Below are 17,978 nucleotides of genomic sequence, written 5' to 3' on the forward strand. Positions count from 1 at the left end.
TAAAGGGAACCAGGCCTTCAACTTTGTCGAGACAAGGTTCCCCTCTTGCTTCTGATACAATTTGTTTGGATTGTCCTGTAGATGTAGGATAGTGCCAAAGACATGTAGATATACAACTTTTAATTAAAATGAAGTTATTGGTAGTACATCCGTAAGTTCTCTGAGCTCCATGGTTGCAGGAGGTCGGCTCCTCTGAGCTCCTTAAGATAATAAGTTCCGGGCCGGACTACTTCTTTGACCTCATACGGGCCTTCCCAGTTTGGGGCGAGTTTCCCTCGATCCTGAGGTTGCGAGACAGCGGCTCGTCGAAGCACTAGATCTCCTGCTCTAAAGACTTTGTTCCTGACCCGGGAGTTGTAATAGCGAGCGACTTTCTGTCTGTAGGCTGCCATTCGAACCTGAGCTATCTCCCGCCTTTCTTCCAGCAGGTCGAGGTTGGCTTTAAGACCTTACGAATTTTGATGTTCGTCGAATGCCACGACTCATGGCGATGGGAGTTTAAGCTCAATTGGGATGACGGCCTCCGTACCGAAGGCTAAAGCAAAGGGGGTCTCCCCTGTGGGCAGTCTCTGGGTAGTTCGATACGCCCACAACACATGATAAAGTTCATCCGCCCAAGTTTCCTTCGCCTTTTCGAGCCTTGTCTTAATCCCCTGCATAAGGGTTCTGTTAGTTACCTCAGCTTTGCCGTTCACCTGAGGATGGGCTACTGATGTGAAGTTGTGGGAGATGTTCAGATCTTAGCAGAATTCGATGAATTTCACTCCCATGAATTGCCGTCCATTATCAGTGATTAGGGTCCTAGGCAGACCGAACCTGCACACGATCGACTTTCAGATGAAATCTTGCACTTTTGCTTCTGTGATTTTTGCTAGTGGTTCGGCTTCAACCCATTTGGTGAAGTAGTCGATCGCTACAAGGAGGAACTTCCTCTGCCCAGACGCCATGGGAAAGGGGCCAAGGATGTCCATCCCCCACTGTGCAAAGGGCCATGGGGCACTCAAGGGTGTAAGCTCGGTGGCGGGCTGTCTCTGGATGTTGGCATATCTCTGGCATCGATCACACTTTCTAACATATTCAATCGAATCATGATGCATTGTCGGCCAGTAATATCCTTGGCGGAGTAACTTGTGGGATAAAGATCTAGCCCCCAAATGGTTTCCGCAGATTCCTTCATGCACTTCCCACAAGGCATAGTCGGCTTTCGAAGGCCGGAGATATTTTAAGAGGGGCAAAGAGTATGATCTCTTGTACAATTTGCCCTCATAAAGGATGTATCGGGAGGCTTGATTTTGGAGCTTTCGAGCTTCTTTCGCATCTTGGGAGAGAACCCCGTCTCTGAGATATGTTATCAGTGGGTCGATCCAGCTGGGCTCGTGGTCAATTTCCATAACGGGCCGTGATTCTTCCATACTCGGGCGCTTGAGTACCTCAAAGAGAACACCTTTGGGTAATTCGGCTGGAGCCAGTGTTGCCAGCTTGGAGAGAAGGTCGGCCCTGGTATTTTTCAACCTCGAAATCTGCCTGATGTCAAAGCTGCCGAAGGCGGGGACGAGCTCTTTTACCTTTTCAAGATATTTAGCCATGCTGTCCTCCCGTGCCTCGTAGTTTTTGTTGACTTGTCCCACTATTAGTTGAGAGTCGCTGTGGACCCGGAGCCGATCTATTCCCAGCTCTTTGGCGATCCTCAGTCCTGCGATCAGAGCTTCATATTCCACTCCATTGTTCATTGCGGGGAACTCGAAGTGCAGAGCGTACTCTGTGATAATTCTCTCCGGACTGGTCAAGATCAGGCCCGCACCTGCACCTGACATGTTGGAAGAACCATCCACATAGAGGGCCCAAAAGCAATCAGAGGGATCTGCTTTTTTTTTGGGGGAGTTTGGCCAGGGTTTCAGGCCGTCAATTTCACCTTGTTCAGGTTCGGCCTCCTCTGGAATAGTACACTCCACTATGAAATCCGCCAATATCTGGGCCTTCACTACCGGCCTGGGTCGATAGTTGATGTCGAATTCTGTGAGCTCGATCGCCCATTTTGCCGTTCTCCCGGAGGCATCCGCCCGGTGTAGAATCGCCTTGATCGGTTGGTCAGTGAGCAGTGTTATGGTATGCCCTTGAAAGTAAGGTCAGAGCTTCCGGGCTGCAATCAACAGGGCATAAGTCAGTTTTTCTAATTTAGTATACCTGGTCTCGACGTCTCTTAGCACGCGACTGACGTAGTAGATTGGCCGTTGGACTTTTGCTTCTTCTTTGACAAGGACTGCCGCGAGGGCCATAGAAGAGACCGCCAGGTATAAAAACAGTTCCTCCCCAGGCTCCGGCCTTGCCAGCAGTGGGGGTGAGCCGAGGTAGCTCCTCAGTTCTTCGAACGCCTGTTGGCACTCAGAGGTCCAACAGAAGTTCTTCAGCTGCTTGAGGATTTGAAAGAAGGGTAAGCACCGTTCGGCCGACCTTACGACAAAGCGATTCAGGGCTACTACCCTCTCTGTAAGGCACTGAACCTCCTTTATCGACTTCGGGGCGGCCATCTCCTGGATGGCGCAAATTTTTTCTGGATTGGCCTCAATCCCGCACCCCGACACCATGAAGCCCAGGAACTTTCCCGAGGCTACTCCGAAAGTGCATTTAGTCGGGTTCAACTTCATTTTATATTTTTGAAGAGCGTCGAAGGTCTCTTCGAGGTCGGCGACGTGATCCATAGAAGATTTGCTTTTTATGAGCATATCATCCACGTAGACCTCCATGTTGCGGCCGATCTACTCCTTGAAGATTTTGTTCACCAACCGTTGGTAGGTTGCGCCTGTATTTTTGAGACTGAAAGGCATGATCCTATAACAGTAAAGGCCACGGTTAGTAATGAAAGCGATCTTTTCTTCATCTTTCGATGCCATCCTGATTTGATTATAGCCGAAGAATGCATCCATAAAGGTAAGGAGCTCATGGCCCGAGGTCGCATCCACCAGTTGATCGATTCTGGGAAGGGGGTAGCTATCCTTCGGGCAGGCCTTATTCAACTTTTTGAAGTCTATGCACATCCTCCACTTGCCATTTGCCTTTTTGACTAGGACAACGTTGGAAATCCAATCAGGATAATTGACTTCCCTAATGAATCCGACCTTAAGGAGTTTGTCTACTTCTTCGGCTATCACCTTCTGCCTCTCTGGTGCATGACCTCGAATTTTCTCTTTCATCGGTCGATGCTTTGGATCGACGGTCAGACGGTGCTCCATGACTTCCGTGTCAATCCCCGGCATGTCTGCTGGAACCCAAGCAAAAATGTCCGCATTCTTTCATAGAAAATTGATGATATGCGTCCGCACCTCCTCCCCCAGGTTGGAGCCGATCATCGCCACATGCTCCGCGTTCCCGTCGTTCAGAGGGATCGGCACTAGATCTTCGATTGGGCCGCCCCTCTCTTCAGTGAGGTCATCGCGGGCATCCAACCCGTCAACTGGACAGGGGTAGGACTGGTCGCTTCTTTGTAAGGCTATGTTGTAGCAGTGTCTGGCCAGGGCTTGGTCTCCTCGGACCTCTCTGATCCCCTGGCTGGTAGGAAATTTCAACTTCAAATGGTAGGTTGATACGATGGCTTGGAGAGCATTGAGGCCGTATCGGTCGAGGATTGCATTGTAGGCTGACGGTGCCTTCACCACCAGAAAATTCACCAGAGCCCTGGATTGCCTTGGATATCGACTTGCGGCCACAGCCAAAGTTATTATTCCCTCCATCGGAACAGCGTCACCAGTAAACCCTACCAGAGGTGAGCTAATCAGCCTCAAATGGCCGTCAAGGATGGACATTCTTGAAAAAGCATCGTAGAACAAAATATCGGCCGAACTTCCATTGTCGACAAGGATGCGGCGAACGTTGTAATTTGCTATATTCAAGGAAACTACAACCGCATCGTTGTGAGGGAATTGAACTCCCTGAGCATCTTCTTCAGTAAAGGTTATGGGCTCCTCAATCTTTTGTCGCTTGGGGAGTACGGCCAGTGCGTCGGTTGCTTCTTGTCGGGATCCTCCTGAGATGGTGTTGGCGAAATTCGTCGGAGGCTGATCGTCCGATCGCTCCATGCCAGTGACCATTGCCAGAGGATGTGGGGCCTGGGAAACTAGAGGTGAGACCGGGGCCCGAGACATGGCTGCGGGGGCCGTGGGTCACCATGTGGGCGCTTCACGAGAGGACATCGGGCGCGGATCCAGTGGGGGGAAGGAGGAGTGGATGTCGGAGAAGATAACCAGAGGCGGTTCCGTTGAGCGCTCCTTTAAGAACAAGGGTACTGCGAAGGTTCAGCCCCCCTTCCTCTAGCATCAATCCTGTTGATGCAAGAATCCGCTTACGTCGGAGAAGCTGGAGTCACGTCGCCGCCGGGACCTGCAAAAGAAGTCTAAACCGGAGGTGGGGTTGCTCCGGTAAGACCCTTCGATACTCAAGTCAGTTCTCTGCCTCAACAAGAATGGAGTGCTCGAACGGAAATTTTAGCAGAGTTTCTAGGTAAAAATGAGAGCTTAGAGAATAACGTATCTGGGGTCCCCTTTTTATAGGCGGAGGGTGCAACAAACTGATAGCGACGTTCGTAACCGTCTGGTAGTGGGCCGCCCATAGTCAGGAGGAATTTATTGCGAAGGGTAGTGGAGTGGAATCGTAGCTATCACCGTAGCTCGCCACGTGGAATCAGTTGCGGGGAGTGGAGCGACGTCCGTTGTCGTGACTCATCAGGGAGTGGTGGAATCGCACAGGACCCGCTGCAGGGGGTGGAGCAGAATCGTGGCCGTTTGTACGGCCTGCCAGGAAGTAATGGAGCTGCGTAGGGTCCACCGCAGGGAGTAGAGCAGTGTTGTCTGTTACTGTAGCCTGCCAGGAGGTCCAGACTTGTCGGTCGAAGTTTGGTTGGAGTCGGAAGCGAGGTCCGGCACCTGTAGGAGCTCGGACAAGGCCTTCCCACAGTCAGGGTAGAAGGCGGAGTTCGGCTCTCATGGGAGTCCGGATGAGGTCTACCTGCAATTAAAGTCAGAGGTAAGATCCGGCTCTCGTAGGAGCCCGGACGAAGTTCACCTGCAAGCGAAGTCGGGGGTGGAGTCCGGCTCCCGTAGGAGTCTAGATAGAATTTACCTGCAAGCGAAGTCGGGGGTGGAGTCCGGCTCCCGTAGGAGTCCGGACAGAGTTTACCTAAAGTCGTGGGTGGAGCTCGGTTCCCGTAGGAGTCCGGGTGGAGCCTTTCAATAGCTGAGGTTGGGAACGAAGTTCGGCTCCCATAGGAGTTCGGACAAAGTCTCCCTGTAGCTCGCGAGATCAGGCTCCCGTAGGAGTCCGGTCGAAGTCTACCTGCAATTGAAGTTGGTGATGGAGCTCGGCTCTCGTAGGAGTCCAGGCAGAGTCTACTGGCAGTTGGAGTTGTGGGCGGAGTCCGACTCCCGTAGGAGTCCGGCTGGAGTGTCAGCAGTTGAGGTTGGGGACGGAGCCCGGCTCCCGTAGGAGTCCGGGCGGAGTCTGCTCCCGTAGGAGTTCGGACGAAGTTCACCTGCAAGCGAAGTTGGGGGCAGAGTCCGGCTCTCGTAGGAGTCCGGACGGAATTTACCTGAAGCCGTGGGCGGAGCTCGGTTCCCGTAGGAGTCCGGGTGGAGCCTTTCAGCAGCTGAGGTTGGGAACGAAGTTTGGCTCCCGTAGGAGTTCGGACGAAGTCTCCCTGTAGCTGGCGAGATCAGGCTCCCGTAGGAGTCCGGTCGAAGTCTACCTGCAGTTGAAGTTGGTGACGGAGCCCGGCTCCCATAGGAGTCCGGGCGGAGTCTACTGGCAGTTGGAGTTGTGGGCGGAGTCTGGCTCCCGTAGGAGTCCGGCTGGAGTGTTAGCAGTTGAGGTTGGAGATGGAGCCCGGCTCCCGTAGGAGTCCTGGCGGAGTATGCTCCCGTAGGAGTTCAGACGAAGTTCACCTGCAAGCGAAGTCGGGGGCGGAGTCCGGCTCCCATAGGAGTCCGGACGAAATTTACCTGTAAGTGAAGACGTGGGCGGAGCTCGGCTCCCGTAGGAGTCCGGGTGGAGCCTTCCAACAGCTGAGGTTGGGAACGAAGTTCGGCTCCCGTAGGAGTTCGGACGAAGTCTCCCTGTAGCTGGCGAGATCAGGCTCCCGTAGGAGTCCGGTCGAAGTCTACCTACAGTTGAAGTTGGTGACGGAGCCCGGCTCCCATAGGAGTCCGGGCGGAGTCTACTTGCGGTCGGAGTTGTGGGCGGAGTCTGGCTCCCGTAGGAGTCCGGACGAGGTCTGTCTGCAGTCGGAGTCGGAGGAGACCCGCGAGGGTTAATCCCGTTGAGAACTTCGGCTGAGGGTATTTTATACCCAACAGGTGTGATCCTTAATATGCTTCACAGACCTTCCAATCTCATTCAAGGAAAATACCTTAGAAATTATTGTAATTATTTTGAATAAGGTACAATCAAAATCTATTACTAGTATCTCTATATAAGATATGGGGCTGTCTTGCTTATGTGAAAAGAGTTGATATATATAAGCTCAGTACTAGATCAGATAAGTACTGATTTATAGGTTATCCTAAGAAAAGTATGTGATACTATTTCTACCATCCTACTGAACAAAAGGTGTTTGTCAGTAGACTTGCAACGTTTGAAGAAAGAGTTTATCCAAAAAGGAGGCTGTGGAAGGATAATTAAACTTGAAAAGTTCAAGATCTACGAACTGTCCCACAACAACCTGTGGAGAATCCACAAGTTGATGCTCAACCAAATGTGCTCACTTATGAGGCACAACCATGACACACACCTCCTCTCTGAAGATCAAATAGAGTGCGTAATGTATCATTCTGATATAGGTTTGTCATTGAAAATGACAATATGCGACACATCATTGAGAATAATGATTTCATGATCTATTCGGATATTGTCATGAATAGAGACTTATACAGATGGCTTGAAGCCATGAAATCCAAAATGAACTTCCTATATTTGATGCACCTGTAGGTGTGACCCAATAGGCTACTAACAAGAATATCCATCTGAATTTTGCTTGCTATAGCTGCATACCAGCTAGAGAGTTTATTTCTAGTGGGAGGGAAAATCTATTTATGGATTAAAGTAAGTATCAAAGAGTTGGTACATCCATTTTAATGAGACAGTCAAATTGTTTGACTTTATCAAAAATATGAATAAATCAAGTGTGTACAAGAAGATAAGTGGGAGACCCATTGACTTCTTGGTTTTGTATGTGGATGATATATTGCACATTGAGAATATTGTCTCAATGATGTACTTGGTCAAGACCTGTCTATCACAAAAATTTTTTATGAAAGACTTGGATGAAGCATCCGATATACTTGATATATAGATCTATAGAGATAGATCTATATGGATGCTAGGCTTATCCCAGACTAGGTACATTAATCTCATGTCGAAGAGGTTCAACATGGATGGATATAAAAGAGGTTTACTTACCCATGTACCAAGCCTGATGTGGCTTATGCCTTGGGCATAACTATTAGATTTCAGGCAGATCTAGAGGAGGATCATTAAAAAATCATGAAAAGCATTCTCAAGTACTTAAGAAGTACTAGAGAACAGTAAATTGGAAGAGTTTCAGACAGTAAACTATAGTTGACTCAGTAAATTACTGTAAATAAAGATTACTAAAAAAAGTTGCCCGATGAAAGAGTTCATCACTAGGTTGGGTGTAGTCTCAGCTAAAATTCATGCACATCCTAAGCCATTTTCATCTCATTCATGATGTGATTATAGAGTAAGTTGATATAAAGAACTGCATAATGGATCAGTTCACTAAGTTTCATCACAGTAGCAGTGTGATCACCATCTTGATAGCATGGGTATCAGGTACAGAGGTGATTAACTTTAATGTAAGTAGAAGATTGAAAGAATAGTACCCTACAAGCCAATCGTATGGATGATGTGATGGGACTATTCTATACAATCTTCTTTCTGATGTGCATGATATTATTTATTTTATATTTATGAAGCATTATGTTTCATTATTTGCTATATCATATTATTATTTAATTATGATTATGACGAACGCCATAGATTATGATAATAATTTTAGGATCATGATGAGATTATGCCAGTGAGATCTAAAATCTTAATAGTCTCAATCTAAAATATTTTTAGTCATTAGATTATCGAGTTGGAGATCGATGATACCGATAAGACTGGTACATCCTATGTATGCTTGATAGAGAGGGTGATTGATCTCACAGTCACTTGTATGGCGATACTAATACAAGAGTGTAGGTGCTCATTGAAAAATGAGTTCACTGAACTGATCCACAGAGAGAACATCTGATGGAGCCTTATCAGCATGTCAAAAAATGGTTCTCTAATGAGAGTGGTGCAAATGATCCTTAGACTTGAAATCACCATGGTACCTTATGTATGTAGATCCATACTTTGGTTCATACCCTAACATGACTCTTCAAGATATATATGAGATGTTCTAGGTATGGTGAAGTATGCATGAAGGTTGTGAATGGTCAACAAAGAATCAGTCACTCCTTGTAAGAGGAGAGAACATCCTATGTGGTCTTATAGGATGATGACTTAGAAAGTCTCTGGTCAGAGTAGAGATGAATAGTAGAAAAAAATTCTATTAGTTTATCAATCGAGTCATCATCATCAGATCTAGATATATATAGATAGATATTTAGACTTGACATATTTTCATGTCCATAGCTTGTTTGGGATGTTGTATGATCGAAAGATTAAATTACATGGTAACTCACCATGAAAGGGTATTTTTGATTTTTTCATCAAATTTCATGTCTTCTGAGTAATCATGACATGTTGCTCGATATCAATCTTGACTTGTGAACTCAAAAAAATTAATTCAAAAATTAATTAGAAAGTATTTCGATTAATTGATTCATTTGGGCTGATTTAATCTAATCAGATTGGTTTAGGTCATGAGCCTGAGTCTACTACTGGCTAGATATGAAATTCAATGGATCATACACATTAAAAATTTGATCTTGATCTAATCTAATTAGATTTATTGTAAATCCTATGGGTTAATTAAATTGCTAGCATATGAATTGATCCAAATTTCCAATTGGATTTGGTGCAAAGGTGTTTGTGCTAACCTAATCCTATTACCTTGATCTAATTAGATTAGGTTTGAACCTATAGATTTTTAAGTGGCTTATCTGATTTATGTGGAAGAGCTCCATGTGAACCTCCTCCATGCCTTTTATTCCATTCCAAAATAAATGGGATGCCCCATGGTTTTGCATTAAGAAGGAGAGTTCTTCTTATTTAAGTCTCTTAACCAACTTCCTTAGTTTCCCATGCCATCACTTCATATCCCATGCCTTTCTTTGTTTTTTGCACCATCAGATGATGCTTAGGAAAGTGTGGGCACAGAAACGAAGGAGTCTATTGGATGTATGCCCTAAAAGCCAATCAAGTCAACACATTAATTCTTTCTAGGACATAATTTTGTACTTGATCTAATTAGTTAGGATAGTTAATTCCATTCATATAGTGTATGCATTCATGAATCGTCTAGAAAATTAATAAGATGATAACACATATTCTCAAAAGTTGAAAATTTGAGGCATGTGTCATTGATGGTTAATTTTCAAATTACTTTTGATTGAAGGATTATCACGGGGATGGTGATTGATCCAATAAGATTGGTATCCAGATCATTTTTCTTAAGGTAGACGAGTCTTGAGTCTATAGTATGGGGACACTAAAGCGAAAGTGTGAGTGTTTGTTAGAGAATAAAGGTATCAAGTATAATCAATACGAGAAGTTACTTGGATGTTTACTCACTTATCAGTAATATTCTCGATGCTATAGTTGTATGAGTGATTCTTAGACCTACGGTACCTCGGCTATTCATAATGAGGTTGCTATAGTTTGATTGCACCAAAATACGATCTCCTAGCCATACAAAATCTTGAGATATATGTTGGTTGCAGTAGATTCATTGTAGGAATAACATATGTACCACGATGGGATCTATCGATCTTAGTAAGAAAGGAGTAGTCCTATGTGATTTATGAGATTGAGTTTGAAAGACCTTGTCCAGGGCAGTATGAATGATGGATGCTTCAGATTTCATAAATAAACTCAAGTTGAATAAATCTTATATATGACAGACAATGGGATTTGATGGATTTTTCATGACCTTCATCTTGTAGAGACTCATGATAGAAGAACTGATCACACAGTAACTACACCTAGAGGTTCATCCTTCTGTTCTGTTGGATTGTCACTATATGCTGCTAGACTTCACTGATGGATTGTAGGACCAATGAGAATTATTTTGATGGTTAATAATTCTCGATTAGGGAGTTAAAATTATTTCAATCCATTAAAAGGAGTTTCAATGATATTTTGATGGAGATCAAAATATTTTTCACTATTAGACAGAATAGAATCTATGGGATCACACATAAAGAGGTCCTAATTGATCGAACTGTTGAATCATGATTTCGAATCGTAAATCGTAAGTGATCTTAATTATTAATTTGATTGATGATTGGATTAAAATATAAAAGTTATATTGAGGACTTACTAAGAGTTAGTAATTTTGTAGGAGGACTAAATTGTAATTATTGCATATTATTTGATTTGATCAAATATTAGGATTGGATCTTAATCAAATTAAATCAGATTTAATTTGATTAGTTTTATTTTGAGTTTGACTCAAATTAAGTTTCATTAATCTAATAGGATTAGATCTAATGGACACTTGACTCAAACCTATCTAGATTAGATTTGACCTAATCTATAGCCATATTTGACTTGGATAAAGTCTTAGTCAATTTAAATCAGATTTAATTTGATTAAATCTGATTTTAATTTGACTTGAATTGGGTTCCATTAGTCTAATGGGATTGGACTTAATCCAATCTAAATTGGACTCCAATTTTCACTTGGATTTGGACTCTAACTAAAATCTTAACTAACTCCCTTTAAGGATAAGAGGGGCACCTACCAAAAGATGGAAGGAGGAGGAGGACCTGGGATGCGACTCCTGGCCTGGGTCACGCATCCCACCCTGGGACGTGCGTCCCAAGGTAGTAGGAGGACCTGGGATGCGAGTCCCAGCCTGGATCGTGCATCCCACCCTAGGACACATGTCCCAAGGCAGCAAGCATGGAAAAATGAGAGATGATGCCCTGGCTCTTTAGGTTGGCATGTGAGGGTTGTTTCTCTTCTTTTTTACAACTAAAAGTTGGTTGTTGAAGGTAAGATCACTCTCTTTCTCCCTTGTCTTATGTTCAAGAGTTGAACATCTCCCCTTTTTCTCTCCTTGTCCAAAGAGTTGGACATGTCTCCATCATCTTTTCCTCCATACATGTTCAAGAGTTGAACATGATTAAAATCAGATTTGATCTAATTTATTTTAGTCTATGAGATGGACGGTTCTCCTCAGTACATGTTCAAGAGTTGAATATGATTAAAATCAGATTTGATCTAATTTTTGCCTCTTCCTATTGATTCATGGGATGGACAAAAGTTCTCCTCTATCTTTTTTTGGATCTAGTCCAAGAGTTGGACAAGATGGAAGAAGAAAGAGATTAGATCTCTTATCTTTTTTAATAGATTTTTGATTTTCTCTTAAGAAGAGAAAAGCGAAAAAAAAATCATATGTGATCTGATTTCATTATTCTTCTATTGATCTGAATGATTCTCTTGAGAAGAGGATCAAAAGATCAATCCGATTTGACAATCCAGAAAGCAATCTCTACAATAGAGCTAACACTCCAGAGAGATCGAGTCCTTCTGATCAGATCAATGTTGGTGGATATCTATAGAGGCCGAATACATTGATTAGATCTATAATTTTTATGCAGATCAGTCTAGGTCAATTTCAATTTTCATTGTATTCATGATTGTTAAAAGTTAAAAATCTATATATTCCAATCTTCGCATGCATATCCCGAAAGTCAGACTTTCTTCAAGTCGTATTAGTGTCATATTTTATTTCACATGCATGTTATTAAGATCAAAAAGTCAGATCTTTAGGTTTAATAAATTAGATTAGATCTAATTTAAATATAAATGAGATGTATTAGATCTAGATTATACATGAGATGTATATGCATATGTGACATATGTAGATCTGAAAATTAAATTTTTTGATCTGAAAATCAGATTTGGTAAATTAGATTAGATCTAATTTAAATACATATGATGTATTACATTTTATTTATATATGAGATATAAATTGATATGCATATATGATATGTATAAATGTAGTTATGTATGAGATACATAATCTGATTTGACATTGCATGAGATGCATGTTCTTGGACCTAAATATACATGAGTATAAATAATCAAACCTATTTTAGATTAAATCTAAATTGGTTGGATTAATTGAAATCATCCTGACATAAGGTTGCTTTGGCATAATGGAGATTATGCTGAATGGTTGTCCTAGGATGATATGAGATGAGATCCTTTAATTTAAAACCCTAGATTCATGTATGAGATACATAATTAAATATTTAGATATGAAAGTAGTTTTGACATCTAAACTACCTCATATTAATAATGCACTTAGTTAAGGATCTGAAATTGAGAATTTAAGATCTTAATCTTAAGCATAAAATATAACAGTTTGGATTTGGGTAGTTTAATTAGGTCTAGTAATTCGATTACTTTTGAGTAATTGATTTCTATATAATAGAGCTCAATCAAAATGAGTGATTGATCCAATTCGATCAAGAGTTGATTAGAATTAGGTCAAGAATACTCAAGATCAATCCAATAGTTGTAGATTGGTCGCATCGATTAACAACCTCATATTGGATCGATTAACTCGAAGACCTAATTTGACTCAGTAGCTCGATCCTGAGTTACACAAGCTAACCTATTCAAAATTGATTGATCTATTGGTGTCTAAGAAAAATGGTTTAAAGAGAGGTGGTTATTTAATTGATTCCATTCGCTGATCTAGTCAATTTATTAGTATCTAAAAAAAGCAACAGGGGGACCCCTACCGATCTTATACTTTTCTGATCAATTTGGTTGATTAGTCTTGATGTAGTTGCTTGGTGATTCGAGCTAGCCTATGCCCTTAGGGTTAGTCATAATAGTTATAACTAATTTTGATTAGATCCATTGTAATTATGCATTTACATGAGATATAAATTTGCAATTAAAGAATTAAAGAGATCTAAATTAAAATCTCTCCAATAATATTAAGTCGAGAGGTCTTTCACCATTGTAGAGTGTCATGCCCTCTCTGATATGGATTGTTCTAGACTGGATACACTAGTTCAGTTGCATCAGAGGAGAAGCAACCACTCTATATGTGGGGTGGAGATGGGGTTGAGCCCAAGATCTGTCAGGTGAGGGTCCAATGACGGCTTCACTCGCACTCAATGGTAGGTCTGACTTAATTAAAGAATGAGACCAAGATCTATCAGGTAAGATCTCAGGACTTAGAGATTAGATCTACTGTAATTTGCTTGAGAAGCATTAGACAAGAGTTGCCCACTCATTGATTGACAAATTTACTAAGATCTGTTAGGTGAGGTGGTGTGCCAGTCGGTGAGACTGTCGTATCTACTAGAAATCTTAACTCGCGAAGGGGTTTCTGCTTTCCAACCCGAAGAGTGTTGGGATCCAAAAAATTAGTGAGAACATATTTATTTTAAAAATTTTTAGAACAAATATAAAATCAAGTATAAATATTTAATTAGAATCTCTATTTTCTGATAGAATTAAAAATTGACTTTTAATCCTCACAAACTTAGAACCGATTGACTAATCGATCAAGTTATAAAGACTGGCTCTGGAACCTAAAATAGTTTTAAGTTTTGAGAAGTTGAGCTAATCACGATATCCTTAAGTCATCAAATCATCTGACATTGATCAAAGAATAATTAGTTCATGATCATTATCTGATAATGATTAAGGACTTGGATGAGCTTGAGAAGCTCAGTATGTCCAAGCACAAGGAATTAGAATGGATTTGATCTTGTATTTTCTTACTAGTTCATATGAAAAGTTTATAGTAAACTACCATATGAATAAAATCAATTACACCTTGGTTGAGTTGGTGACTACCGATGGGACCTTGAAGAGTTCAAGAGGAAGGGTTCCAATATTCCTGGAGAATCTGGAGAAAAGGATAAGAGACATACCTTTAAAAGGTATGAGAATGTAGTGAGTGCCGTAGGATCTGAGAGATCCATAAATGAGATAAAATCAAAGTATATATTGTACCTCAGGTTTGATCATATTACAGAGGATAGAATAAATAAATTGAAAAGGTATGAGCTCCTAGGCTTATCGACTCTCGAGTTGTTTCTGATTTATGGATTATGCCTTCAAAGATAAATGGCCAAACCACCCAATATGGGACATGGGGTGAGGATCACTAATATACTTATCCTGATACATTTCGATATATACTGCCCATTTGATGAGCTGGTTAGGGTTGGTTCTCTTTGATTTCATTACTCATATTGGTGACTACGGATATATGTGTGAGACATAAATATGAAAATCTTAAAAAGTTTGTAGAATTCAGATATGAAGTAAAGAAACAAATTAAAAAATCCTTAAGATTTTTCAGTGAGATCAAAAATGTATATTTCTTAGTGGGAGTTTCTAACCTATCCTAAGAAAATGGTATAGTCTTATAAGGGACTCTTCCTAGTGCACCTTAACTTGACAGGGTATCAATGAGGAGGAATTAGACTCTATTTGATATAGTTCGATGCATGATGAGCATCACTAATCATCAATTATTTTCTTTAGGAATAAGTTTAACTTACTAAATAGAGTTTCCTCTAAGTTCTTCCTATTACGCCATATGAAATGTGGCATGTTTAGGCTATTCGACCCATGTCAAGTGTTGACATGTGGACCAAGTTAGAGATTAAATCTATGAGACTCATTTTTCTAGTATCCTAAAGAGTTTTAGGAATACTAATTTCTTCTCAGAGGATCACAATGTGTTTGTGACCCGATATGCTATATTCTTGGAGAATTGATTTGTCCAGGATAAAATAATGGGAGGAAAACTGAGCTCAAAGACAAAGTCTCTTAAGAGCAATGAGTCATAGAATATATTTATGTTGAGCTAGTACATATAGTCCCTCCATTTTATAATCTCTGGTCCTACTCAAAAATACTTAGATATTTTGATAGAAGACATAGGGGAAGTGTTTCTTGTGGGAGATAAAGAATGTGAGTTTGATGTGATCAAATATTTCTTAAGAAAAATATGTGTTTATAAAAAAGTCAATGGGAGTATTGTCACGATCCTCATATTATATGTGGATGACATCCTCCTGATTGAAAAAATTATTCCTATATTGATATCAATTTAAAATTTAGTTGTCTAAACAAATTCTCCATAAAAGACCTCGAGAAGCATCCAATAAGAATTTATGAGACAGATCTAGGTTTATGAGATAGACCTAAGAGGATGTTAAGTCTTTCATAAAAAATATGCATAGAGGAGGTGCTGAAAGGGTTCAGCATGATAACTCCTAGAAGGGTTTATACCCTTTAGGCATGAGACTAATCTCTCCAAGAAGATGTATTCTGACACATTTGAAGAGATTCAGAACATAAGCTAGATCTCTTATGCTTCAGCTAAAGGGAGCCTCATGTATGTTTTGTTATGCATACAATCCGATATAGATCTTACTATGAGTGTCACGAGTAGATATCGGTTGAATATTTCTAAGTATTTGAGAAGCGCTTAGGATATTCATGATCTTTGAGAGGAGAAGAAAAATTGAGGATAAAAGGATTCACAATTTAGACTTTAAGTCTAATATTGATGGTAGAGAGTCTACATCAACATGTGTTTCCTTATGCAATGAGATTTGGTAAATTGGAAGAGTTCCAAACAACTGATCATTGCAGATTAAAGAAGCCGAGTATGTCGCTGCTTATGAGATAGCTAAGAGCGTATTTTGGTTTGTTGCAGAACTAGATATAATGTCATGAGATGACACAACACTATTTTTAGACAACGACCCCATAGCTTTGGCAAAGGAGCCAAGGTCTCACCAAAGTTCTTAGCACATAAGAGCGATGATTCATGATTATTCTGAGAAGACTTCAAAGATCAGAGTAGACCCCACAGAGATGTGGTGGGTGCTAGATGAGTGCCCTAGAAATCAATTATTGGCTGATATATTTTATAATTTTAGTACTTAACTTTGTATTTATAACATTTTTATTATTAATAAAGGATATTTTTTATTCCAATTATGGTTATGTGTTCATAATTTGTCTTAGAAATTAACAAAGATGATTTTGTATATTCTTAAGATATTGAGAATTTGAGACATACATTATTAATGGTTAGTTTCTAAATGCTCATAATTGAAGAATCGTCACGGAGGATAGTGATCAATCCATTTAAGATCGGTGCATAGATCACCTCTCTTTTGGACAAATGAGTCTGAGGTCTACAGTGTAGGGACACTGGGATGAGACTGTAGATAGTTGTTAGAGAATAACTTGTACCGAGTATGATCAATATGAGAAATTACTTGGATATCTACTCACTCATCAGTGGTTATCTCGATGCTGCAATGGTATGAGTGGTCCTTTGACCTATGGTGTCATCTGCTATTTGTAGCAAGACTATTGAGTTTGACTGCACGTTTTCTTGATCGCTAGCTATTTCGGTCCTTGCTGTGTATGTTGGCTACAGTAGATTTAAATTTACTGTTAGGAGTAGGATGTACCTAGCTAGAATCTATCGATCTTGATGAAAAAAGAGAAGTCCTATGTGATTTGCGAGATTGAGTTTAGAAAGACTTTAGTCAAAGCAAGTATAAATATTAAAAAAGAGTTTTCATGAGATTTATAAGTGAACTCAAGTCGAGATAATTTGGCATATGACTGATGGAGTCTGATAAGTTCTCCATGACCTCCGACAAGTCAAGACTAATGATAGAAGGACTCAATCACATATTAACTGTACCTAAGGGCTCAATCTTTCATTTTGTTAGGCTGCAACTACATACTGCTAGGTGTCATTGGTGGATTGTAAGACTCGTCGAGCATCATCTTGATGATCGATGACCTTTGAAGGATAGAGTTGGAACCATTCTAATCCATCGAAAGGAGCTTAGATGATATTATTATAGAGATCACAATATATCTCACTACCAGACAGAATAGCGATAGAAAATAGGGTAGACAGCATGTGTAGATTTTAAAATTTTGAAAATATGTAGTAAAAAATAAATTGGATTAAACCCTTTAACCCCACATGCAAGATATCAGATCTAAATCTACCCAAATCTAGAAGAAAGTACATATAATTAATCTAAAATTTAAAAAAAATATGAGATCATATCTCATTACCTTTGCACGGGTAAAAATTCACCGCTTCAGATGATCTTGAATTCATAGAAGATGGAGCCACACACATGTCCGGCCTCTACGGATATCCACTGAGATCAATCTTGAACTTTTCTTCTCATAGAAGATTCTTCTTCTCAAGAAGAACCTTGGCCTTGAGGACTCTGATCAATTCTTTTGATCTTAACTGAGAGATCAACTCCTTGATCTGCAGCCTTCTTCTTCTTCTCCTCGATCTTTGATCTCTAAGTCACCAGAACTCCTAAGCATGTCAAAGAGAGAACACCCAACCTTTGGGCATGGAAAGGAAGAAAATGAGAGAGAGGAGGCATGGAGATGGAGAGAGAAAAGATTTTCTTGATGAAAAATCAATACTAAGAAATCCTAGAGACCTCCCTTTAAATAGACATAAGTCCTGACACATATTAGGAACCTTATCATCTTAAAAAGGTAGATCCTTATCTCATAAGAATCCTCTACCTTTTAAATATGATTTATGTCAAATAAAATCAGATATAAAAGATAATTAATCAACCCTTTTAAGCATGTACAATAGCCATCCATGGAATACATGTCAGGTGATTGGGATGCCAACTCTTGGTGCCCCACAAAGGGATCTCCAGCCATAAAAGATGGGGCATGGACCTCACCCTCTCTCCTTC

The sequence above is a fragment of the Elaeis guineensis genome, chromosome 6 (assembly GCF_000442705.2).
Source record: "Elaeis guineensis isolate ETL-2024a chromosome 6, EG11, whole genome shotgun sequence".
NCBI lineage: Eukaryota > Viridiplantae > Streptophyta > Magnoliopsida > Arecales > Arecaceae > Elaeis > Elaeis guineensis.